At 43.2% G+C, this 26,136-nt stretch overlaps 1 protein-coding gene and 1 pseudogene across 8 annotated transcripts in view; both read left to right on the forward strand.

The window, feature by feature from the left end:
* Lrmda (leucine rich melanocyte differentiation associated) overlaps positions 1-26,136 on the forward strand; it is a 1,112,503-nt gene that overhangs the window by 510,941 nt on the left and 575,426 nt on the right. The gene's annotated exons all lie outside the window — the stretch shown is intronic.
* LOC105742577 lies at positions 21,559-22,512 on the forward strand (annotated as a pseudogene).

The following is a 26,136-nucleotide window of genomic DNA, read 5'->3' on the forward strand; positions in this document are numbered from 1 at the left end:
TCATAAGAAGGAGCAGTCCACTTTGTGTTGAGGCCACCTTGGTCAGCAAGGAGCGTAGGAACAAGGGTTCGAAGAGGCATGGTTCCAGGATGCTTGTTCCTTAATTATGGTGTACCGTTACAGGACTCTAAATTGGATGGTTCACCAAAAATCATTGCTAATATGTCCAGAAAAAAAAAAAAAGAATATGAGTCATGTTTTCTGAATTCATTTTCTTGTCACTACTTTGAGGATTATACCTTTGGTGCTCATTTTCCTTACTAAACCATCCCACTAGGAATCTCCCAGATTGCTTTTGCCAGGAGTTTTGTAGATCCTATCTCGTGTAATCATCCTAAGAACTCTATGGTGAAAGTGCTGTCTTCTCCATTTTACAGATAAAAGCAAAAACAAAAACAAAAACAGAATTTCAGAGCGCAAAGGTGACTTGTCCAATGCTGTACGTCTATAAGTTATACAAGCAGGTAGAGTTAGCTCTGAAAAAAAATATGCTCCCTAATTTCTGTGCTTTCCTCTCCTGGTGATATTAGTGAGAAATATATCACAGAGTTATCATGGGCCTCCTGCCTGGTATATAGTCAAGTATGTTCATGGATTTGCTGTGATATATTGAATACAATACTTGAGACTTGGTGGCTGTGGGAGATACTGATTTATTGATTCAAATCAGACAAAAATTTCCTAGGTGCTGAGCTATTCAAAACTATTTGCAGTGCAGTGGTACTAAGGATAAGATATTGGCTGAAGTTATTAGGCTTCACAGAACAATAGTGCTGAGAGGAACTCTAGGCAGTTTTCTAGCTCAGCCCCTGCCCCATGCATATATGCTCTGATACTTCAGCTATACTCACATCATAATCTCAGAGTAGTGATAAAACTTTGCCTAAATAACAAAAATCTTTAAAAGAAATTGAAGACAATAAAGGAAGTATAAGTTGTCAATAAATATGTGAAAGAATGCTCAATATCTTTAACCATCAAGGAAATTCAAATCAAAACTACACTGAGAACTCATTTCCCTCCAATTAGAATGGCTGTTTTCAGAAAAAAAACATTCTGGCAAGGTTGTGGAGAAATAGGGACTCTAATACACTGTTACTGGCAATGTACATTAATACAGTCTCTGTGGAAAACAGAATGGAAGTTCTCATAAAATGAAAACTAGAACCGTCATATGACCAGTGTACTATACTATTGATTGTTCTTAGTTCGTTGATAAAGTTTTATGCCTATATTGTTTGATCAATTTTTATACCCATGTCTTGTAATGCGAGTAACTACTTTGAAGATAAAAATATGTAATGTCTTAACCATTGTTATTCTTCTTCAATCTTGTTTTGAAACCATTGAACTTTTTATTTAATTTTCTTTTCTTTAAAATAAAAAAAATAACTATGCCACACCTAAGTATGTAGCCAAAGGAAATGAAGCAAGCGCACAGAAGAGCATTGCTCAGCAACATAAAGGGGGGGATGAGCCGAGGAGGGAGACGTGGTGTGTCTACACAACGGAGTATCGTGCCGTCAGAAAGAGGAGTACATGCCTGTCATTTGCAGGAACATGAGTGGGATTAGAAGACATTTCCTAAAGTGAAATAAGCTAAGCAGAAAAGCAAGTGTCCCATGCTTTCTTTTTTATTTGGAAACTAAAAATACAAACCACCAATGATCCAGAGGAGGTCTTTCAAAGTATGGGAGGGAGGGTTCAGGAAACAGAAGAAACAGGCATAGAGGAAGCTGGAAGGGAAAAGTGAGATTACAGCTGAATACATTCTCGTATGAAAGAACCCTGGTGACAGCCCCTGATGAGTGTACATAACGTACGTTAGTAATAATATTAAAAAGAAATTTAATGAAATCAGTCTTAACATGTTACTACAGCTTTGCAACTTCTACAGATACACTTATTGTGTAGAAAAGAAATTTTACTTGGTAATGTCTTTTTCTAGCCTAAAGAATTTCATTGAACATTATTTTTTTTAATTTTTAAAGTTTCTGGAAACAAGTTTCCTGTTTCTGCCTGTCTCAAGTTATCTTTAAATTGCCCTCAGTTTTGAAGAATACTTTCATTGGATATAGAATTCTGATTTAAGTATTGTTCATTCCATTATTTCTGGCCTCCATCAGTTTTCATGAGAAATCAGTTGTCACTTTTTAATCATTGTTTCCCTGTATGTAATTACCTTACTTTTTCTTTTAAAAATTTTCTTTTGATTTTCAGAAGCTTGACAGTAAAGCTCATAGGTATAATTTTGTTGAATTTATGTTCTGTGGCTTTCTCTTAAGTTTCTTATATCTATATCTTTTCAATTTTTACCAGATTTGTTGGGCTTTTGTCATTCATCTTTTATAAATACAAATATATTTTATACATTTATTTATATAAATATATATTCATATATATACACATACATAACCTCATTCTTTGTTTTTTTGTCATATTGGTGTTCCAATTGCATGTATGTAGAACCATTTAAAATTGTCTCACAGGTCACTATGTGTCTATTTGTTGTTTTTAAAGTTCTCTCTCTCTCTCTCTCTCTCTCTCTCTCTCTCTCTCTCTCTCTCTCTCTCTCCCCATAGGTAATGTTTGTTGCTCTACATTCAAAGTCTCTGGCTGGGCTGGGGAGATAGCTCAGCAGTCTAAGTGCCTACCTGGCAAGTGCAAGGACCAAAATTCGATCCCCAATACCACAGAGCTGTGTCCACAGCCCTGGAACTCAAGACGGGCCATGCCAGCCCTGAAACCAGGTGTGGTGCTGCATGCCTATAATCCCAGCACTGGGGAAGCTGAGACAGGAGAATCACTATGAGTCTGAACTGTGTAGTGAGAAAGAATTTCTCTGGTCTCTTTTTACCCTGCTCTTTTTCTGTTAAAGTCATATCTAACACCTATTTTTTTTTATTTACAATGTTGTATATACCTATAGCTCCCACATTTTCATTTGGTTCTATTTTTACTTCAGAACCCAAAGAAATTCTTTGTCTTTTCATCTTCTCATTCTTTATAAGTATCTTTTCTCTTAAGACCTTGGTCATATTGATTACAGTTAATGTAATGTACTGTGTATTAATTCTAAAATTTGCACCAACTCAGAGTACTGTTTCTTGGTTTTAAAAATATTGACAATTGGTCACACTGCTGCGCTTCATAGCTTAGTAATTTATTGTTGTATCTTGGACATTATGTATGATACAGTGAATAGATGGACAAACTGCAGTTCCTAGTGTTGCCTCGATTCCTTTTATTTGGTTTAAAGTATATTGAGATTTTTGTTTTCGAAGGCAGCTATCTCAAGTTATAAATTCTCATTCTGTTATGGCAAGCATTGCCTGAAATCTCTGTTCATTCCTTGCAGAATTCTACTTGTTACTTATCTCTTAGTGTCATAATCTTACTAACAAATTACAGCTCAGAGTCATCCAGGGATTTAGTTGTAGGGTCTTTAAAAATACTTTGATCCCACACCTTTTGTCATTTTCTCCTTTCTGAGATCTTTCCCTCACTCATCACCTGCTGTGTTAGGGATGATGTCTATTCTCAACTCTCTTGGACCATAAGATGATAGATTTCTGATTGTGTTTTAGCTACTTTTCCTCATAAGGTTTTGTTAAGGGCCAGCTTCTATCTGTTACTTTACTTTACTGTTTACTTTAGGTTTCTTTCCAGAATGTTCCAATAGTACTCTAAACTCCATAATACTTACGTTGGGGATGGTTTGGCCACCACAAGCTACTCTATTGTTACTGGAAGCAGAACTTCAGAACTTCTCATTTAAAAAAAAAATGTATTTAGTACAGGATGTACAGGGTCTCACTACATAGATCAGATTTGTAGTGATTCTCCTGTTTTCAGCCTCCCAAGTGCTGGGATTATAGGTGCATGCCACCATGCCATCTCAATCACCATGTCATTGTGCCCCAGGGCTGGGGCCAGCATGGTACACCAGGGATTGAACCCAGTCCCTGGGCCTGCATAAGCAGGTGCTTTAGTACACTGAGCTATCTGGCTGGCCCCACATCTTCTCATTTTTTATTTATTTATTTTTGTATTTAGGACAAGGTTACAGGGTATGTACAGAGTCTCACTGTGTAGATCAGACTCATGGTGATCCTCCTTTTTATAACCTCCCAAATGTTGGGATTATAGGCACGTGCTACCCTGCCCAGTCTCAATCACTGTCTCAGCGCACCCCAGGAGTGGGGCTGGTATGGCAGGCCCAGGGATCGATCCCCCAGCCCCTGCATCTGCCTAAGCTGGCACTTTAATCTGCTGAGCTATTTGGCCAGCTCTCTTCTCATTTTTTAAAAGAAACCAATAACTAGGATTTTTCTGTAAAACATCTTTATTATTTATTATAGGTAGATACACTGATTTTAAAATAATTTATGTGGGGTAAAAATCATGTCTATGGGCCACATACAACCCATAGGCCTCTAGTTTGCAAAATCTGATCTAGTTTAGTTACCATTTTAGAGATGGGAAAATATGTTCAGGGAGCTTGTGACTTCTGTAAGGTCCTCTGGAACATCCTTTTAAATTTGAAAGCAGGATGGAGATTTCTGAATCTCAGCTAAGCCCATTTTTTCAGGCCCAGTTGATATCCCTTTGTCTACCTGCTATGAGGTAACTGATTACTGTAAACTGGGTAGAGTTTAAATGGGAGACAGCAGACAACAAGCCCAGGAGAGAGAAGGCAGGCAACCAGACCGGCTGCAGGAGCAAAACCACAACAGGCCACTACTCGGCCACTTCTTTTTCTCTGACTTGGCCTATTAAATGTTTTTGGTGTAATAAGGACAGATAGATAGCTGCCTGGTGGGGTGACTCAGTCCCTCCAATCCAGATCTCCTCAGATAACTCTTCTATTTAAGGTTGCCAACTCTCCCCACGCTCATGTGACTACTTGAAATTCTAATCCAAGGCATCATCACGCTGAACTTTTCCCTGAACAGTTCCTGTCCCTAAATGTCATTGTCACTTTGTACAGCTAGACGTGGAACATATCGTTGTACCTGGGGCTTTGGGATACTTCTCTCATAAATGGCAGATTTAGGATCAGACAAGGAATTGGTACATCAGCCATAAATCCTCAGAAGGATAATGGCAAATTCATTTGGCTGCTGGCATTTGATTTGTGGTTGTGTTAAAGGTCTCAGAACCTCTTAGAGGAGTACGATGAGAAAAATATGGTTCAAACTGCCCATCCTAGTTCCTTGTTGAGTGCTGGGTACTCAATAAGCAGACAAATGGGAACATGAAACATTTGAGATATCAGAGCTGATCCTTTTCTACTCTGTAACATTCGTAACTTTGTCTTTATGCCTCTGTTTCTCTTTCCTGGGCTCCTTTCATCTTTTATGGTAGTTATATCATTCCTCTTGTAACCCTTTTCCTACATGCACTTTCTTTTTTCCTTCATATTTTTCCGTGGCTAGGGACACTCTCCTCTTAGGAGAAGATCTGAGGTATTCTGCAGAGCCCAAGTGTGATAGCATTTCAGAGTTAGAAAAAGCTTCTCAGGACTTCCAATTTAGCACCTCCGTGTCACATAGGAGGAAGAAGGCAGCAGGCACTAGGAAGTAGAAGGAAGGGACTATGGTTGGTTAGGAGGAAGACACACCTAAAAATTCAGTCTTGTAGTTCCCTTCCTATTAGTCCAGTGCTTTTCCTTAACTCACTGGAGTCATTTGACTTTTTGTGAAGATAAAGCCAAACATTTCCTCTGTTGTACCCTGTTTACTCAAGGGGAGGTGAGTTACAGCACCTTCTCTTGCCCTTCATCTTGCTGTTGTATTGTACAAAACCAAGCTGTAATCATGTAAAATGTCAATATTTGACCCATTCTAACCTATCTAAATGTCAATTTTATATGGTTCAACTTAATACTTCAGATTTGACAAACATTATGTGTTGGTTCAAAAGCAAAGGCCACGAGGTCTTCTGTCTGGGAAGTGATTGATCGGAGGGTTGGCTGGCTCTCAGGTGACTGCAACATGGAGCTGACAACCTTAGATCTCAGGTTGCAGGATGGTGGTGGTTTCTGAGGTCATGTCTCTGTCCATACCAATCTACAAGCCTCCCTCCAAGCTGCTTTCTCAACAATAGTGTTCCCGATGGAGCCATGTTTTTTTCTGAGATATTGGGCTTTGAGTACTTGGCAAGTGCCAGCCAGCTGACTGATGCCCATCATCGACTACCATGCTTCTGTGGAAGGTGAAGCAGCCTTAGATGCTAATGAGCCTCACTTTGAGTCTTGGTCCTCTTTAGTTTGCCCTAACAATCCAAGGTTTTTGTTTTCTTATCCTTAAAAGGGCAGCAACGGGGTATAAAATAATGTTCATCATAATTTATGAAAAAATTTTTTTATCAATTTTATTGAGAAACAGATAACAATGAGTCAGTTTCAAAACCGATTAGTAGGACAGTTTCAATAACTAATACATTGAATATTGTTATTTTCTTAGTGGTTATTCATAGTACAAGATACAGACATGATATCCTGATTATTTTGCTGAATTCATGCACCTACGATATTTAAATGGCAATGGAATACTCATCTCTAACAAAACTAAACAAAAAAAGGGGATACAAAGGAAGGACCATTTTGTATCTGTATATATGAAATAGTTAGGATAGATATACAGCTACTTTCTCTTCAATTTGTGAAAATTAGGGGCCAGGGAGATGGCTCAGTAGAATGGTTGCCTGGCAAGCACAAGGGTCTGAGCTCAAATCCCTAGTTCTACAAAAAAAAAGAATTTGTGAAAATTGAGCAATCTGCTCTACAAAAGTATCGGATCAATGCTTGGCACACAGTATGGACTGAAGCAGTAGCTCCTTTTAGAAAACACATATGCAGTTGGTCATTTCAGACTAGTGTCACTTTTGACCCTACACAGCAGTTGGTGCCAATTTGTAGGTCTCTCTTCTCTGCTGTCTCTTCTGCAGAGAGAATGTTTTTGACAGATAACTGAATTCTGTAGATCAAGTTTATCCTCCTAGGGAGATTGCATTGTTATAGACACTGATATCTTTAGGGACTGTCACTATTTCTACTCCCACTTTGGGTTCATGGAAAAATGCTAAATGAAACTTTTTTTTCTTTTCTTTTTTTGGTACAGGGTCTCACTATGCAGCTCAGACTCATAATGATCCTCCAGTCTCAGCCTCCCCATCCCTGGGATTATAGGCATGCAACATCATGCCTCGTTTTTGTGGCTGGCTCAGCATGGGGCCAGCACTGCATGTAGTACCAGAATCAAATCTGGGTCCTTGTGCTTGCCAGGCAGGCACTCAGATCACTGAGTTATCTCTCTGACCCTAAATTGTTGAATAAAACAAACTTCCTTGCAGACCCTTACGACCCACTGCATTACCCAGTAGAGAGTTCTTCAGTGGTATTTGCATAATGTTATAAGTTCCAGCCCCACATTTAATGGTTGGCGATTGTGAGGGTTAAAGGTGGTTTTGCTCAAATTGTAGATTGGCTCTTAGAGTCTGACGCCAGTGCTCTATGTGCTTTGTGAGGAAAAATGCTGCTTTCACCCATAGATTATCAGGGAATTCCGGCCCAGTTCCAATTGCCCTGTGGTAATGGAGCACTCTGTTCCTGAGCAGGTTAAGAACTGATATCCCCATTATGTGGCATATCATGAAATGAATGTTATTGTTAAGTATAAGGACAGGGCATATTAGTGGTATCTTTTATTACACAGTCTTCATTATAAAAGAACAGCTATTGTGAAAGTAGTCCCTGTTTGATAGGTAGTGGGACATTGTTCTCGTGTGCTGTTGGTGCTGATTAAGGCTGGGATAATGCACTGTTCCTGCCTGTTACGTCCATCAGGAAACAAGGCAGGCCAAGGAAAAATAGATGAGCGTATGTTGGCAACAGATTAAAAGGACCAGTGTACAGTCCATTAATAATTCTCATATTTAGGATTTGCTTCCTACTGTACTTACGAATCGGCAACATTTAATCTCTTCTCTGGGAGACCAGCTGAGAGAACCTTTTTCCCCCTCCTGAGTGATAGGCCTGGATTTTCTGAGACAGAGCATTTGTCTGTCAGGGCCCATGGCTGCTCCGGTGATTTACTTGCCGTCAGATGATGTTGGTGTCCGGTTGGTGATATAGCCTTGCTGAATATGGGGAAATTTGTTACCTTTAGCTTTGACAGGAAGATAATTGCTGATGGTTAACAGAACTGAACCAAATCCATTGGTTTTTCAGTAACACAAGCGTAGGACCAGCTCTGAGAACCCTGCTTTTTTCTCATGAACTTCAATTCCAGGCATTCTTTTTTTTAAAGGGAGAGACTCTGTGTGTGTGTGTGTGTGTGTGTGTGTGCGTGCGCGCGTGTGTTTACATCTTGATGGAAATGTAACAAATGCAAGGTTATTCTCCTTTTTAAAAGAAAAATTTCGCTATAGCACACAGGATGGGGGCAGGAAGAATGGAATGCTTATCCACTCTACAAGGAGGCATTAGAGGAAAATTGGGTGTACCTCTGTGTGTGTGTGTGGTGTGTGTGTGTGTGTGTGTGTGTGTGCGTGTGTGTGTGCACACACTTAGGAGGGGTGTTGTCATGGAATGCCAGAAGCCACTGACCACTCAGGAAGAGGTGACTCCTCAGCAGGACATCATTTTGTTGGACCCCGCTCCAGAGACTCATGAGGCCTACCAGTGTTTCCACACACTCCACCATCAAGTGACTCACTCAACGAAATCCTACAGCTTGTAAGCCCCGAGGGCCACTCTATAAGTCTTGGAAGGATATGAAGAAGCTCAGAGAATCCTGGGGTCACCTGTGTGTTTCAGAGAGCCATGGGTAGCCCCAGGCTGGGGAGGATGGTGGGTTCAATAGCATTCCTTAAAAAGAGTGTGCAGCCAGAGCATGGAGCATAATTTATAATTTGGCCCCTAGAAGGAGTGTGAATAAGTAGACCTTTCTTCTAGCCCTTCCCCTCTTAGCCTCTGGCCATTAGAATGAAGGCCTCTGCGAAGCCCCAACATCATGTTTTGAATGCTGATTTGGAGCTGGAGGACCTACCTTAGTGACCCTGTAGGCGTCCAGTACCTTGATACTTGCCCGTAGGGGGCTTGCTTGAAGCACTCAGTAATGCTGTCTTTGCCTCTGCAGGTGCTGGCATGGGGAGGGCCAGTTCTCACCTCCTTTGTGTCTGCTTCTGTAGGATCCCCACCTTGCCTGGACACCCCCGAGAAAGGGGCAGAGGTGTGGATGCTGGCAAGGCTGCTGTGTGTCAATGTTACCACTTTTTCCTGGAGACAGGAATGGTCTTCCTGACGCCAAGAGAACCCTGAGCCCTTTGGTTTGTGAAGAGAGCATCTCCACAGCCACTAGAGGCAGGGACTCTCGACAGGAATGCCAGGGCTGGGAACCGACAACGTCAGCCTCCCTGCGTAAGTCTGCCTGTGGCTGAGTCTGTCCTGCCCAGGATGGCCTGATTGCCTTTCCTCCTTCCTCACATCTGTCCTCTGACTAAGCACTCCAAACCCATTGTGGGTGGAGTTGCTGGCTCCCTTCACCTTCTCCTGCCTGGGGCCCGCTGTGCTGGCCACGCCCTTAGCAGTCCCTTCCCTGCCTGCACAGTGCTGCTGCACCTGGCCTGTGCTTCAGCCTCCCTTCCCTGCAGCACACCTTGCTCCTGGACTCCGCACTTAGCCCTGTAGGAGCGCAGGATCTGGCCATAGCTCGTAGGCAGCAGTTCACTGTGTGCTTCTTCTTTCCTGGCATTGATGCTCTGCGTGGACTGGGTTCTTCTCTCCTTCCACACTGTGCACCCTTTGAGGGCTAAGCCAGAGTTCTCTGTTCGTTCTCCTGAGATGTTCCATCCTGTCCCATCATTCCTGTATGGCTACATCTCTTATCATCATTCAAGGTCCAACACAAGCGCCGTCTTCCTTAGGGAGTGTTTCCTCCTTCCTTGGAGGCAAGTGGAGTCCTCTTTGGGGACTGCTTGTTATATTCTTTTTAAATATTTTTTAAACATGTATTTAGTATGGGGTATACAGGGTCTCACTACATAGATCAGACTCGTAGTGATCCTCCTGTTTTCAGCCTCTCAAATGTTGGGATGACAGGCGCGTGCCACCAGGCCCAATCTCAGTTGCTATCTCAGCACGCCCCTGGGGCTGGGCAGGCACAGCACTTCAGGGATCGGAACTGCTTGTTATATTCTTCTACTGCTCCTTCTGCTTTCACATCCCTGCTGCCTGCCAGCCTGCCAGTACCACAAGGACCAGGAGCACATCACACCCTGCTCTGTCCTCCTCATGCCTGACACAAACTTTTGCACAGCAGCAGCTTCATGACATTCATGGGACGAATAGATGAAGTTAGAACTTGATGATCAACCTTCCATTCCAGGATCGCTATTCCGAATGCCTGGTAACCGACTTAGCTTCTCAGATGAATGCTCTATCTGGCATTCACTGTGCACACATCATTGATTAGCGCTGGTGAGGAGGAAAAGGCACACACGTCACCATTTCTTAGCTTCACACCCACGGCAGCATCCCGGGATCTCTCAGGAAGACCCCGTGGTCCTGTACAGCCTTGCTGGGGCTGCTCTGCTGCCCATCCCTTGGAGTTAGTGCTCACAGTCACACCGACCTGCCATGCCCAGTTTAGTCATGAAAGAGGACACAAGAGGCGTGACATTGTCCTTTCCCAAGGTTATACTGAGTTTACTGAGAAAGTTAAAGATGTTTAAAGTGCTTAGTAGGTGGAACATGAAAGTGATGCTATGAGATACGACCGGATCTGGGGCTAACTTAAGAAGTTTGGAATCAGAGCAAACTGCCTGGAGGAGGAGGGCTTCAGGGCCAGGCAGGAGAAACTGCATGGGTAGTGACTGGAGGACGCAGGCCTGAAGAGTGAGAGTGTTCTGGGTTTTGCCTATTGGTTGCGACAGCCTCCGAAGTGGAGGGGTCAGAAGTCACAGGGGCTGGGCCGAGTCTCGCAAGGTGGTCTCTGACGGGAGAGCTGCTGTGTGCCTCTCAGTACTCTCTTTTCTCTCCTTCACTCTAAGCAATCATTAAACAAAATCATCGTTCTTAAAATGTGCCTTTCCCTCGTGGTCCTCTGTTCCATTTCAAGTCTGCGGACTGTTTCTGAGTATTTGCTTGGCTCGCCATGGGTAACCTCTCTCCCCGCATGATAAATACACATTTGAAAATATCGATTTGCAGCTCCCCCTTTGAAAAGCTTAAGAAGTCTGACCTCTGCTCGCTGCCGTCTGACTGGAATTTTTCAGGCTGACCAATCGACCCCTGGAAAGGCTGAGATGTTACCTGCGGCCCTTGAGGGCCTTTCTGCAGGACTGAGGCCGCTGCGGTAGTGGCCACTTGGCAAATGCCTGAAAGGCGGGCCTGCAACTAGAATGCCTATGGCTCAAATTTAATGACTTGTAAATAGCTCACAGGAACAGGAGTATCTCCATCATGGCGTCTTAGAGCATCACCCCAAGGGAAGTGCCATTTTCCAGGCTTGTGTTGGAAGCCCTAGGGTCCCCTCGGACCCCAGCAGATGACGGCGTCTTGTGCCTTCAAATTTGCGCCCTGCCTACCTCCTGCCCCCACCCACCAAGTGCTCTTCATTTTATTTTCTTTCTTTGGTTTTACCATGGTGTGACCTCGTGTTATATTTTTTCTGAATGACAATGAAAGTAATTGAAAATATTGATTGGCAGTACAGTTAAGTTGTCAACACAACCATTTAATTTGTCAGGAGGACTTGTTAAATTGTCAAAAATCATATAAAAAAACTCCTTCAGTCACTGATGATATACATTAGAGATGTTCATGAATCAAATGGGCCATTTTTGAGGTAAGTGTTCAAGAAGAATCCTGAAATTGTTTTCTTCAGATATGTGTATGTTCTGTCCCTTGCCTGCTCTGTCTCTGTGTCTTTTTCTCTGCCTCTCTCCATCTCTCTCTGTCACTCTCTGTTTCTGTCCCCCTCTCTCTCTGTCTCATCACACATTAATAAGAATATTGGAATGATTCTGAAAGGCAAGGTGAAAGGGGGATTTTTTTTTAAATAGAGGTTCCACTCAGGGTATCACAACAGACAATAAATCATTTGTAGCAACTTGCTTAGTATAGACTAAGGCAGATGCCCTAAGATTGTTAGGACAAAACCTTTCAGAATTACCTTTGTGGGTAGTACTTAAAGTATTTTAGAGTTTGTATTTTCCCATTCTCCTGAAGCAAGTTTCTGAGATGCTCTGGGCTGTTGGCTCTCCTTGCCCTGTATAAGATGGGGGGCAACTTCCAGCTTCTTGTTCAGATACTGGGGACACTGTTCTCAACCTCCGACCATAATTTAGTTTTTGAAGGTGTTCCTAAATGAAAAAGAAATTGGAAGGAACTTTATTTAGATTAAGAATAATGTGATCTGATACCCCTGGTCTAAATGAGTCAGATCATTGTTGACATATTTTTATACCTATTTGATATAACAGTGAATTAGGCCTCCAAAATCTCAGCCTGAAGAGCTAGTGTTTTAGTAGAAGGCTATGGGCCATTCTTATTATTCTTAGGAGGTCTAGTCTGGTGGGTAGAATTCCAAGACTTCTTCCCAAGACCCATTCCCAGGAGGCCTAGTCCTCAGAGCTAGTCCTCAGCAATGTACTGAGACATCATTGCACCAATGGTGTTACGTTAGATGGCACCGAGGATGTGATGGAAGGAAGATTTTCCAGGTGGGCCAAATCTAGGGCATGGTCTCTTAGACACAAAACACTTTCCTCAGCTGGTGGAATTAGAGAAGCGATAGATACACAACATAAAAGTCATTGCTTGCTTGGTGCTGGAGGTTCTGTGTGAGGAGGTATCTGGGCAGCTCATCTCAGCAGATAGTAGATTCACCCAGCTGACAGCAAGGAACCAGATATGCAGCTGCAAGGCCATGGATCCTACCAGCAACCTGAGCAAGGTAGGAAGGTGATTTTCCCCTCCAGTGGCCCTGGATAAGAGCGTACCCAGAATGACATCCTGATTTAGTCTTATGATTCCCTGAGTATAGACCCATGTAGTGGGTAGTAGTACAAGGGTTGAGCTCATACATCTACTTCTCTGGTGTGGGGGCCAAGTTATATCCTCCCAGGTAAAGCGCTCCCCATCAAAAGCTCAGGAGGGCTCCTGGGAAGACACTCTAATAAATGCCTGCAACAAGTAAGACTGCAGGCCAGGGCACTAAGGTGCATACCTTTTCCCCTTTCAGTACATCTCCCAGGGGCATGCATCTTTCCTAGTCCCAGTGTCTTATGATAGAGTGGATAACCACGTCTGTTGGTAAGCATCTGTCTTTGCCTGTGCTTGGACAGCCTTGGTAGCCATTCCAGGTGGTTCTCCTGAACTGCGACCCCCAAGGCTTCGGTCAATACATCACTGAAGAACTCTTCATGGAAAGACTATAAATGGGGTTGTCGTCTGGAGCGTTCTGTTGACATATCTTGGTAAGATTCAGAAGATACTGACTTGAGAACCTGCAGAATGCTTGTGAGTAGCTGCATCTCTAACACTTGAATGATAGAGAAAGTAGTATTTTGATGGAAAATATAAACATTTCTAAACTGAATTGAAAAGTTGCAACAGTGGAAGTTTTATGGAGTATTTTATTATTCATGTATATATAATATTTTATATATGATATTTTATAATAATAAAATAATAGATAATAAAATATTAGCTACATATATACATATAGCACATGAGTGATAAAAATCCATGCCTAAATTAGTCTAAATGGACTATTTTAATAATAGTGAATCCAGTTCTTTCCAAGGTGGTACATTTTATTTTTGAGTGCATGGCTTGCTGAGCCCTGTGCTGAAAGCCCTGTGGGAGAGAGGCTAAGCCCTCAGGGAGCTTACATTTCACCCCCAAACAAGGACAGAGATCCAGAGTAGAAATAGTCAAAGAACACCTGAGTGCATAGGGAGCAGCGTGAACAGCGTGGGGCATTAAGAACAGAGGGTTTTGTTGTGTTAAGCAAGGAACAAGCTGGAGGGTAAGGGGTAAATGGTCTGTGAACTTAAATAAATCAGCAGTGCTTATTGTGTTTGTCCATTGGGGTCTCCAAATTGCTGTTCATTTGTCCTCATTCTGGGCATTTAAATGGGGCTGATGTCAGGTGCAAAACGCACGAGGACCTGCAGGGCAGCCCTTTATTCTCTGGGTTCTGTCCAGACACCTCTGAAGGTCAGAATAGATTGGGAAGGCTGTGTGCCTTTTATTCTTCTGCCGTCACACGAGTCTTGTCCCTGCAGCCAGGGCTGGATCACTGCCATAGCAGTTCAGGGTCTTCAAACACCTCTAGTTTTTTTCTTTCTGAAGTTGTTTAGCGGCCCAGGCTCCCCCTGCACGGCTGCTTTGCCAGTCTTTACCTGGTCTCCCATGTCTTCGTTGCCAGCACTGCCTCACCAGTCTGGTACTTGTGTTCTGTCTCCTGGGAAAGACGAGGCAGCGTGAAGCACAGCCTATGTGCTTTGGAAGGAGATGGTACCAACTTTTCATACTTCACAGGTACTTTCTTAGCTTAGTCTTCATCACATGATATTGCTGAGCTGCAAGGGCATCTGGGAGATGTAGTCTCCTGCTGGGCAGCCATGCACCCTCTTGCAATTCAAAGAGGATCCTATTACTTAGGGGAAAATAGGGAAAGGTGTGGCAGGGAGAGGTAGCAATCTCCTGTCATTGCTATCTCTGCTTTCTTTCAATTTGTTCTTTTTTCCCCACTAAGCACTGAGCTCCTTCCCTCAGGTCTATTCTTCCGGCATCTATACTTCTCACCTTTACAATCTCAATGCTTATAATAAAATGTAGCACATAGTAGGTATTTAAAAGGTGTTTATTGCTTGACATGACAGTGCATGCCTATAGTCCCAGCACTTGGAAGGCTGAGGCAGGACCATGAACTCAGGGCCAGTCAGAGCTATGTAATGAGACCCTGTCTCAGACTAAAAAAGGGTTTTCTGAGTGAGCAACAAATCAGTGAGCAAATGAAGAAATGGATTCCTGAAGGCACTCACAATTTGAGGCCCTTGTCTCTTGTACAGCAGGCTTTACATTTGAGCCTATTCAGCTGGACCATTGGATGGGCTGCGCTGGCTGTATTTGGCCCCCAGGGAGGCTGCATGGCTTCACCCGCACCGCAGTCTTTGAACCCAGGACTGGAAAGATGAAGGGATATTCCATTAATCCTTGCACCATTTGGCCTTCTTATCGAGTAGCCCAGACCCATCCTTTGTTCCGGACAACAATGAAGGGTGCCTTTAAGAAATCTCCAGCGAGTCCCGAGGCATTGCAGATTAGGTCAGTGGAACTGCTGCGAGGTTGAGCATGATGGATGAGCAGGAGAATGAGTTTCTGCTGCACGGTATTGTGAAATCTTTTCATTGTCACCAACGGGCCTATGAGGAACTGATGAATGAGGGAGCAAGTGTCAGAAACGCCCTTCCTTGCCCCAGTACAGTTTTAATATCTCCCCGAGCTACAGGATGAGTATTGATAAAAGTAAAGTTTAAAAATAGCCACAGAGTGATGGGTGGCCATGATTTAAGGAGAACGGCGGTGGGGTGAGAGAGGGTTCATTTTCCTGAAAGTGCATGAGAGGGAGAAAGCAGAAATGAGACAGAAAGGAGAGGGAGAGAGGCGACAGAGTTGGACCATGAGGGGGAAAGAGCAGGAGGCTTTTCTAAGAAGCTAATGTGATAAGGATGATGAGGGCTTTGACGGATGAGTTAGATCCATCTGGTCGCAGTATATGTAATAAATAGCTGTGCTTGGCTTTGACCTCTCGCGCTTACCAGCCGCGTCTTTCTCTTTTGGGATATCCAGGAGGGAGCTTCCATTAGAGCAAAGAACCCGTCATGAGCCAGAGCTGGGGATGTTTATGGGCTTGTGCAGAGGGCAAAGAGGAGATGGTATCTGAGTTACAGGTTTATAAACTGAAAACAGTAACCTGTGCATGCCTTCCTGGAGACAGTACTGGTGACAGAAATGGTGTTTTCATGGCTGCTGCTGCCACTGAGGGGAGAGAGGAGGAGGAAAGAAGGAGGGTGGGTTGGGGGGGTCCCAAGGGTTGTGTAGGGGACACCTCGGTTTCTTGCTTATGTCAGACCTGGGCTTCTTCTGTCATACTTTCTTATGCTTGGAGCAAATGTTAAATTAAACTGGAATTGAATGGCTCTGTAACTAGGTGTATAACTCTTAACTGGGAGGGTTTGTGATTGGGGTATGTCCAGTCAATTCAATTTTCCGGTTACCTTGTTAGAAACATTATAAAATGTGTTTGCTCATATTCCTGCCTTAGAAAATTCACAAGAGTGAATTTATCACTGTGGGCCCTGTGTTGGTTTTGGCTTATCGTTTTCCACATCAGTGACCGCTGTCTTCCCCTGAAGATGGAAACTGTGTCCTGGGCCTGGGAAGGGCTCCAAAGCATTCTGGTCCAGAAGACCTGCCTAGTTTCTCTAATAAACCTGTGTTGATTTAACTTTGGGGGGATAATTAAAGTTTTATGGACTCGCATTTAGGAAATGGAGAGGAAGGAAATGGAATTGCCACTGAGTAACAAGGAGGGAATCTGGAGACAAAGTGGACCTGCCTCCTGGGGCTCTGTGGTGGCCTGAGCATGGAGGCGGCTTGTGTGCATCCTGGGGACCCAAAGGCTCTCCGAGGAAACAAATCAGAGCGCTTCCCCTCCATGCCCCATCTTGCATGGCGGAATGACCTGAGTGTCACCCTGGTGTGGCAAGCCAGCGGGGCCATTGCGAGGGAGAGATCATTGTACTCTGCACTGTCCCAGCTTACCTTCTCTCTGTGGAGGACCAGCTGCATAAGGAGCTGTGGTGAGACTGAGGGTGGAGCCTGGCACAGGCCTGGTATCTGTCAGAGCTGCCCTTGCCCTGGGACCCGCTGCTGTCTGAGCATCCACCCCAAGCTCTGATCCCCGGCCCAGAGGCATGCACACACTCATACATACTTCCTCATCTAACTTTAAGGGTTTTTGGCTAAATGCATTGCTAGGTTAGAAACTCTGTTAATGGGGGCCGGGGAGGTAGCTCAGTAGAATAAGCACTTGCCTGGCAAGCACCAGGGCCTGAGTTCAATCCCCGGTTCTGCCAAGAAATTAAGTAAGTAAATAAATAACAAAAAAGAACTCTGCTAAGCAATTATGGAAGCCTATTGTGTGTATGCATACATGTATTTGCACATACATCTACATGCATGTCATATATATATATATATATATATATATATAAATGGTTATATAAAAGAAAAAACTAATCAACCCATGTTCAGATGATTAATGATTCAATATTCAGTATCAAAGGAATCCAAGCCCCTGCCTGATTATAAGCGCCTAATTTATTAGTCATTTAATTTAAAAGCTTTTAGTGCTTCTGTTTACCTTGAAAGTTAGTTGTAAACAACCACAGAAATTCTCCTCTTAGAAAAAAGAAAAGATAAATAAGAGAATGAAGGCAGCCCAAGCTGGGCCAGCGCACAGAACTCCGTCTGCTATAGGTTATCTCGTTGCTGTCACGCCCCTCTCTTCCCTCTGCCTAGCTCTCTGCTGCTCTACGTTTTACCCTCTACTGCTGCCTGCCAAACATTGTTTCCCGAATGCCCACTGCCCTCCTCCTGCCGGGGCTCCCCCTCCCTCCAAAGCAGGCCACATGCTGCTTCTACTTCCCTTCAGAAGGGATTCCCGCTTTTAAGATTTGTAATCCCAACTGGAGATGAAAAGGAAAACTTAACACTGGAGCTAATTCATACTAATGCGTAAATGCCTGATTGCGTCAAATTCCCTATGGATAGTCATATTTAAATTATTTATTTATTTATTTATTTATTTATTTATTTGGGATAGGGTCTTCCTATGCATCTTGGACTCATAGTGATCCTCCTGTCTCAGCCTCCTCAGCGCCGGCATTACAGGCGTGCACCACCACACCCGGTTTCGGTGGCTGGCTAGGCATGCCTGGTGTGTGGTACCGAGAATCAAACCAGGTCCTTGCACTTGCCACGCAGGTGCTTAGACTGCCAAGCCGTCTCTCCAGCCCAAAATAGTCACATTTAGAAGAAGACATATTTTAATCCAAATCAATGTATAGCCACTAAATCTGGGCAATATAGCAAAGGAAGAATTTTAAACAGCAGTGTTTATGAGAGAAAAGAAAGAACTATTTTCAGAAAAGAAAACAGCTCAAAAGACAAAAGATGATAAATGTAAATATTGTTCTTTATGGCAAAACTACTTGGAAAGATTTGAAGGTAGAAACTGAACTCAAATAAAGTATAAAAATCAGACTCTCAAAATTCAGACTTAACCCAAAAATGGGCACCTGAGGTGAAAATACACTTTTCAGATGAAAAAATACAGATGGCAAATAGATACATGAAAAAATATTCAGCATCATTGTTCATCCAAGAAATTCAAATTAGAACAACACTGAAATTCCATCTCACCTCAGAAAGAATGGCTATCATCAAAAAAATCAACCAATAACAAATGTGGGAGGTGCTGTGGGGAGAAAGGAACCCTTCTCTACTGTTGGTGAAAGTGTAGTCTGGTACAACCACTATGGAAATCATAGTGTTGATATTCTTTAAAAACTAGAACTAGAGGGCCCATTTGACCCAGGTGTTCGCATTCTGGGTATCTTCCCAGAAGAATTGGCCCAATGTGTTGATAATCCTTAAAAACTAGAATTAGAGGGCCAGCGAGATGGCTCAGTGGAATAAGCGCTTCCCTGGCAAGCGCAAGGGCCTGATTCAATCCCTGGCTCTGCCAAACAAACAAACAAAAAACCCCTAGGATTAGAGGGCCCATTTGACCCAGCTGTTCCCATTCTGGGTATCTTCCCAGAAGAATTAAAAACATCATAGTACAGCAATAGATGTGCACCCATGTTTATAGCAGCATAACTTATCATAGCCAACTCTTGGAAACAACACAAATGCCCATTAACCAAGGAATGAATAGAAAAGATACAATATTTTTATACAATGGAGTATTACTCAGTCATAAAGAAAGACAAACTCAAGGCTTTTATAGATAAATGGATGCACATCGAGACCATACTCATAAGTGAAATAAATCAGCCCCCTGTGTGTAAACATCACATTTTCTCCCTGGTGTAAGAAACTGAAAGAGTAAATAAGATCCAAAAGGTAAATAGATATGGTGAAAGGGAAAGAAACTGCTTAAAAGGAGAGAACAGCTGGAATGGGGGAAAGGAGAAAAGAAGGAATACACACACACACACACACACACACACACACGAGATAGCTGAGATAATTGTACTACTAATTTCTATTAGTCCTTTGAAAGGCCCAGTTAGCGCTTATATTGTTTGATCAATCTTACATGTGTCTGGTAATCTGCACAACTACTTTGAAGATTACAATATGCAATATAGTAACCATTATTCATTTCCTATAATCTTGTTTTGAAGTTCTGTATTGTTTTATTATTTTCTACTATCTTTAAAATAAAGAAATAAAAAAAAAAAAAAAAGAAAGAAACTGACCTCAGGCACTAGGGACAGAAAAGGGAGAAGACTTCATGAGCAGAATTGTGTAATGCTTTGAACTGCAGATTTCTATGCTGGGGAGGAAGGTGGTTTTAATCAAATTTATAGGGACAAACCTAGTCACCAAACTGATATCACCTTCCTGTGATATCTTGTCTGTTGTTTGCTTCAAAGAGAAAGCCAAAAAGAGAGAAGAAAAATATTTTCAATAGTCTTGCCAGCCCTCAAATTAAAAAATCAATACTTTAATACATTTCCTTCCAGTATTCTTCTACTTTTTAATATATTTTATAGCCCATCTTTTCACTTGATTTCGTAGCTTGTGTATTTTCTGTATAACTACATATCCCTAATGAAAAGTACTTTAATGACTACCTAATATTCGTGTAGCAAGGATGCTTTATTTCCTTGTTTTACTGTTATTCAATTCCTAGTGCATGTGTTTCCCAGGTGGATTTTGTCAATTTGGTTTGAAGACTGGAAGTGGACATGGTGGGTCAGAGTGCAGACATGTTAGTGGGTCCCTTAGACCCTGGCCACACTAACTTGGCAAGAGGTCACTGCAGGTTTATGCCCCTGATAGAATCGAGCTTGAGCATAACCTCTGAAAAACAAAGGAGGGGCCGGGGATATAGCTCAGCAGTACAACTGCCTGCTTAGCAAGTGCAAGGTCACAAGTTCAATTCCTGATACTACAGAAAACAAACATGAAAGACAAAGGAGCTCTTTGTTCTCAGTGGATGGGAGCAGGGAGTCCTCACTAGAAATGAAAGAGTGAGAGAGTAGGACAAGAAGGTGAGGACCTAGGCCAGTTCATAACACCCCCCCCCCCCCCCCGCAAGGCTGGATCTCAACACTGATGGTCTCCTATAGTGAAAGGCACAGGACGATACTAGAGCTATTGTAATGTAGTACCACAGTGGGTGGCTCAAACAACAGAACTATATTGCTGGAATCCCTAAGTCCAAGGTCAAGATGCCAGTAGGTCGGGCTCCTTCTGCAGATTGTAAGGGAGACTTGCAAGCCTTACCCCCACTTCTGGCACTTGGTGGTCATCTTTGATGTCGCTGGCTTGTGGAAGCATTAGCTCCGTCTCCTTCATCTTCATATGGCATCTTTCTCTGTGTGTCTATGTTCGGATTCCCCAGCCATTTGCTGTTGTTGTTTTTGTTTTTGTAGTGCTGGGAATTGAAAGCAGAACTTCTGCATGGAGCTACGTTCCGAAAGCTTTTTATTTTTATTTTCAAACTAAGTCACTGTGTTATCCAGACTGGACTCAAACGGGTTGATCCTCCTGTCTCAGCCTGCCAGACAGCTGGGATTTACCAGCCAAATTCCTTCCTTTTTATAAGGAGACTAGTAATACTAGATTAGAAACCCACCACACCCTAGTGTGATCTCATCTGAACTCCTTAAATTGCAGTGGCAAGGTAATGGGATTAGGATTCCAGGTAATACATTTTTGAGGGTCACAATTCACTTCTTAAAGAGGATCTGTGAGGCACTAGGAGTGAGCTACCAGGAGTAGGCCCCCGGAGCAAGTCACTTCCCTTCTCTGGGCCTGGGTTTCTAGCTCTCTAAAATGAAGCCACTCATTCTCAAAGTAGGGCCCTCAGCCAGCAGCATCAGTATCACCAGGGACCTGTTGGAGATGCAGATTCTGAGGCCCCACCTTAGACATCTTGGATCAGAGGCCGAGGGTCCCAAGTGCCATTTCATCAAGGCTTCATAGTAGTTCTGGTACACAAGGAAATTTGAGGCCCATGGGACTAGATTACTTTTGGGAGGAGATTTCTGAAAACATTGACATCTCACACACATATATGCTGGATGTTCTGCCTCTACATGTGGCCTGTATTAGAAACTGTGAGTCTGGGTTTCTGCAGCAGTGGCAGCTGAGGGAGTCGCTGACAGGCGAGTTTACTAGGGTACTTGACCAACTAGTGGAGCAGGCCTGTGGTCAAACCAGAGAAAGGTAGCAAGAAGAACCACTGGGCAGCCATGTAGGCAGAAGTAGAGACTTCTGAAAGGGTAGATGAGTCGGAGAGAAAGAACCCTGTGGCCTCAGACAAGAAAGACTACATCAGAATGCCTGACCTGTCCGAGCTCCTGAAGGAAGGGACCAAGGAAGTGCATGACTGGGCAGAAAATACCGTTTGTCAAGGACTTCTTGAAAGGCAACATTAAGAAGGAACTATTTAAGCTGGCCACAACTACACTTTACTTCCCATACTCAGCCTTCGAGGAGGAAATGGACTGAAACGAGGACCACCCAGCTTTTGTCCCCTTGTTCTTCCCTATGGAGCTGCACTGGAAGGAGGCACTGACAAAGGACATGGGGTATTTCTTTGGTGAAAACTGGTAGCAGCGGGTGATGTGCTCTCAGGCTATCCAGAAGTATGTGGAGCAGATCCACTATGTGGGTCAAAATGAGCCAGAGTTGCTTGTGACCCATGCATATACCTGATACATGGGAGACCTTTCAGGGGGACAGGTGCTAAAGAAAGTGGCCCAGCAGGCCCTGAAGCTCCCCAGCACAGGGGAAGAGACCCAGTTCTACCAGTTTGAGAATGTGGCCAATGCCCAGCAGTTTAGGCAGTTTTATCAGGCTAGGATGAATGCCCCGGATCTGAGCCTGAAGACCAAAGGGAGGATCATGGAGGAAACTAACAAGGCCTTTGAGTACAACATTCAGATATTCGATGAACTGGACAAGGCTGGCTCCATACTTGCCTTGGAAGATGGGTTCCCTGTACATAATGGGAAGGGAGACACCCATGAATGCCCCTTCTGTACTGCTCAACAAGACAAAGGTACTTGGAAGGCAACAGGTGCCCTTTCTGGACAGCCATGAGAGTACTGAGGAAGCCCAGTCTCCAGTTAACTCTGGCTGCCAGTGTGGCCCTGGCTGCTGGACTCTTGGCCTGGTACTGCATGTGAAGGACCTGTCATTGCCATACTGGCACCATCCTCCCAAGTGACCATTCTGCCTGTCCCTACCTCCACTTCTTCATTACCACCTCAGGTGACTTTTTAAAATGCTGGGTTTGAAAAAACAAACAAACAAGCAACCATAAAAAAGCCAGATGCTAGAAAAAAGAAAGAAAGAAAGAAAGAAAGAAAGAAAGAAAGAAAGAAGAAACTGTGAGTCCAGAAAATGTCTGCAGCCAGCTTTTTAAACTCACTTGATCTTCTAGATTTGGGTCTGATGAATAACGCCAACATTTCCACAAGGCTCTTCTGTTCTTCCAGTTTCCATCCTGTACCCTAGAAAAGTAAATTCACTCAAAGTCATGTTTATTGATCAAAGAACTGCTACCAGGCCCTGGCCCAACGTTTTGGGTCACAATACAGCTTTTGTTTTGGCTAAACTTCAGCTTGCCCCTTGTTTACGCTCACTTCCTAAGGGACAGTCAAGGCCAGCAAGATGGCTTGGCTCAGGGACCTAGAAGTAGAAACATCCTGTTATTGATATATGGATTGCACAGAAAGGCCTAATGGAGACTGCTTGGGGTTCAGCGAAGGCCAATTAGAGGATTAATTCATTAGAGTCCAGCTACATGCTGTTATGTCTATTTATTTATTTAGGCTAATGTATTTTGCTTATCTTGTTATAACCATAAGTACTTGTCAATAGTTGATAATGTACTTGAATTTCCTTCTGTATATTAAACTTTTACATATCGGAGACTTTATGACAGGAACCAAAGTTTACTTTTTACTTTGACATCTAGATGACTTAGGGCCTTATTTATACTAGGAAAGTAACGCAGTGGTCCCTGTCACAAACTGGCCAATCAAGGTTCTCTCTATCAGCCATGACCTAATATTCTTGTTCAAGCCATTTTACTTGTATGAATGTGTTGATAGCCATACAATAGAACAAAGCTGTACACAGAATTCTGTAACGCCTGTCACTTTTCCACACCATCCGCTGCAGGACAACATCTGTTGTGTTTCTTTCCTTCAGACGCTGGTAAGCCACCTTATTGATCTCTCCTTCTTCCTTTATCCTCTTTCCTATGGCAGCTAGGGGTCCTTGTTGTCATGGTGCCCACGTAGCTTATCCATAAGAGGGGCTAATTTAGTGGGAAGATCATATGTCTGGGTGCCAGCAGCCTTGGGTTCCAACCTCAGCTTGGTGACTGTTGAGGTGAATCCACAAAAGGCCACATCTTTTCCCCAACTTTCAATCGCAGTTGTCGGGTGGAGTGAGGCCTGTGATACCTGCTTTGGGATCAGGATAGTAGTGAAACAAAACTGAAATAGCAGAGGTGGCAGTGCTTGGAAAAATAGGAATCAGAGTACAGATACCAGAGTGTTTCTGCATATCTATACACATTTGAAATTTTTGTCCAGTTCAGATTAAAGGCAACTTTATTATTGCCATTGAATCTGCTTACAGAGTGAATATGCTAATGGGAGTGTGGCTAATGGTGGTGGGCTTGCTTTAATCTTTGTTGCTTTGGGGTCCTGCATTTCATTTTCTGGTGATGCAGACCTGGTAATGATTACTGTGGATATTTACCACCTTTTATTAATGTTATTTTTATGATCCTGCAGGAGATAATTAGGACTGGGTTTGTTTGTCTCATTTTCATGTTGTGAAATTTCAAGCTAAATAGTGGTATGGTAGAGAGGAACAAAGTAGCACAGGAAAGGAACGTGGTACAAAGAAACTCAACCCAGAAACCATATTTAACATGGATTAAAATTAATGTAGCCCTGTGTTTGTTATTTATATCTATTATGTGGAAAATACACTACTGTACTTCAAAATTGTATGTTAAAAAATGTTCCGTTTTTCCCTTTGGAAAGCATCCAGTTAACATACCACTCAGAGGGGGACCGCGTGGGGGGTCAGGGTAGGTAGGAATCCTTTACTTTGATTTATTTATGTCAAACTCTTCATCCAATTCCTAACGTTTAATAAAAACAGACATTGGCTGAATTGAGCTAATTAACTTCTTTCTATCAGTGTGAGAGTGAATTTCACACCAGCCTCTGCTGGAGTAGCCTTATGTTTTGTTTTCTTTCAAGGTTCTATCCTTAGACAAGGAGATCTGGGCTTAAGGAAAACTTCCCTTCATATATAAAATGATCAAAATAATGAAAGTAGGAGTGCACATCTGTGACCATAAATCAAATCTTTGAAGAGGCTGTTACCTCTGTGCATGTAAAAAGGACATACTTGGTAAAATCTCATCATATAAGCTTTCTAGAATGTTGGCTAAGGGTCCCTGAGAGAGGTCAGAAAATCTGGGTTTAAATCCTGCTTTTAACATTTGCTATCTCATAGCGGCCTACGCCTCAGTTTCCTTATCTGTAGGAAAAACCGGTCAGTACTATCAGGGTTACTTCTCGGCGGTGAGAAGTTGCGTGTAAACAATTTGGCACAGTGCCTGGTACCTAACAAGCTCTCAGATGGTAACTGTTGCTTCTGTTTGTATTTCTGCTACTAGCATCATAATAATTAGTAATTTCATTGAGTAATAGACATTACCTGTTACATAAATCAGACAGGAAAGAGTTCCAGCGAACAAGGTAAGTGAAGGATTTGGCCCCAGCCATTTTGAAATCTATTATAAATCATGACCATGCATTTTTAAAAATATATTTTATGTCTCTAGAAAAATGACTCATTTAGAGTGAATGTTTGGGACTTCTAAGCTGTATAATTGAAGTATATTTGAATGAATGGCAGGAACAGGAGAAAGCTGCTTCTTTACCCACGTCCCCACTAGTGAAGTGGAGGGTGACCATGAGCCAGACCCTACCCGTTGGGGTCCTGGATGCTGCCCTCCACTGCCCAGACCAGATCTGGTGCTCCTGTTTTCTGTACAGCTTAAAGGTCAATGCATCATGACTTCTCTCAAACTATCGACAGAGTAAGTACCTAGGTCATTGCAAACCACAGGATTTGGGGTTTGAGATCCCCATCTAAAATCCAAAATGATGGCTTTCTCCATAGTAGGGGTTTGTGCCTGTTTTTCTGAGGGCCTGGTGACAAGCTCTCTTCACCCTTGACTCAGTTTGAACTTGTGTGGAGTGAAGCGCACTGCAGCCAAAGCCTCAGCCACTCGTGAAGCACCTCTGCCTGTGTTGGCTACACCTGCCTCTTACCACCTGTCTCAGTTACTCTTCTCTCGTTGCTGGGACAAATGCCTGACACTCAAAATGAAGGAAGGAAAGGTTTATTTAGCTCACAGTTAATGGAGGTTTCAGTCCATGCTCAGCTGGCTCCAAGGCACCCTGGCACATGGCAGAGGGCAACTTTTCATGGTGGCGGGAAAGAGCAAGAAGGCAAGGGAGAGGTAGCAGCAGCTCAAGCAGCTGCTTTCTCTTCCCGCCTTACATTTTAATGCAAATCACCTGTCCCAGGGCAGGGGCAGCATCCACACCAACAGCAATCAATCACAAACTCCAGAAGCTGCCCCCTGACTGCATGAGGCTTTAGGGACACAACTATACACAAACCATAACGCCACCTAAACAGTCTGATGGGGATGAAGTATAGTAGTTTTAGGTCTTCCTACTCCCCGGTTTAATGTCCCAATGATTATG

Source organism: Octodon degus, unplaced genomic scaffold, assembly GCF_000260255.1.
Source record: "Octodon degus isolate 3935 unplaced genomic scaffold, OctDeg1.0 scaffold00005, whole genome shotgun sequence".
NCBI classification, from domain to species: Eukaryota; Metazoa; Chordata; class Mammalia; order Rodentia; family Octodontidae; genus Octodon; species Octodon degus.